The sequence below is a fragment of the Chrysochloris asiatica genome, unplaced genomic scaffold (genome assembly GCF_000296735.1).
Source record: "Chrysochloris asiatica unplaced genomic scaffold, ChrAsi1.0 scaffold00002, whole genome shotgun sequence".
Classification (NCBI taxonomy): domain Eukaryota; kingdom Metazoa; phylum Chordata; class Mammalia; order Afrosoricida; family Chrysochloridae; genus Chrysochloris; species Chrysochloris asiatica.
This window is the reverse complement of record NW_006408520.1, coordinates 57,362,697-57,362,967: the sequence shown is the minus strand read 5'-3', so window position 1 is coordinate 57,362,967 and position 271 is coordinate 57,362,697.

The window sequence follows — 271 nt, the reverse complement described above, 5'->3', positions numbered from 1 at the left end:
GACAGCGTTGTGTTCTTTCATCACACTTATTCAACCTCTATGCTGAACAAATCATCCAAGAAGCTGGGTTCTATGAAGAAAAAGGTGGCATCAGGATTGGAGGAAGACTCATCAACGACCTGCGATATGCAGATAATACAACCTTGCTTGCTGAAAGTGAAGAGGACTTAAAAGATTTACTGGTGAAGATCAAAGAGCACAACCTTCGGTATGGATTGCATCTCAATGCAAAGAAAACACAAATCCTCACCACTGGACCAATAAACAACAT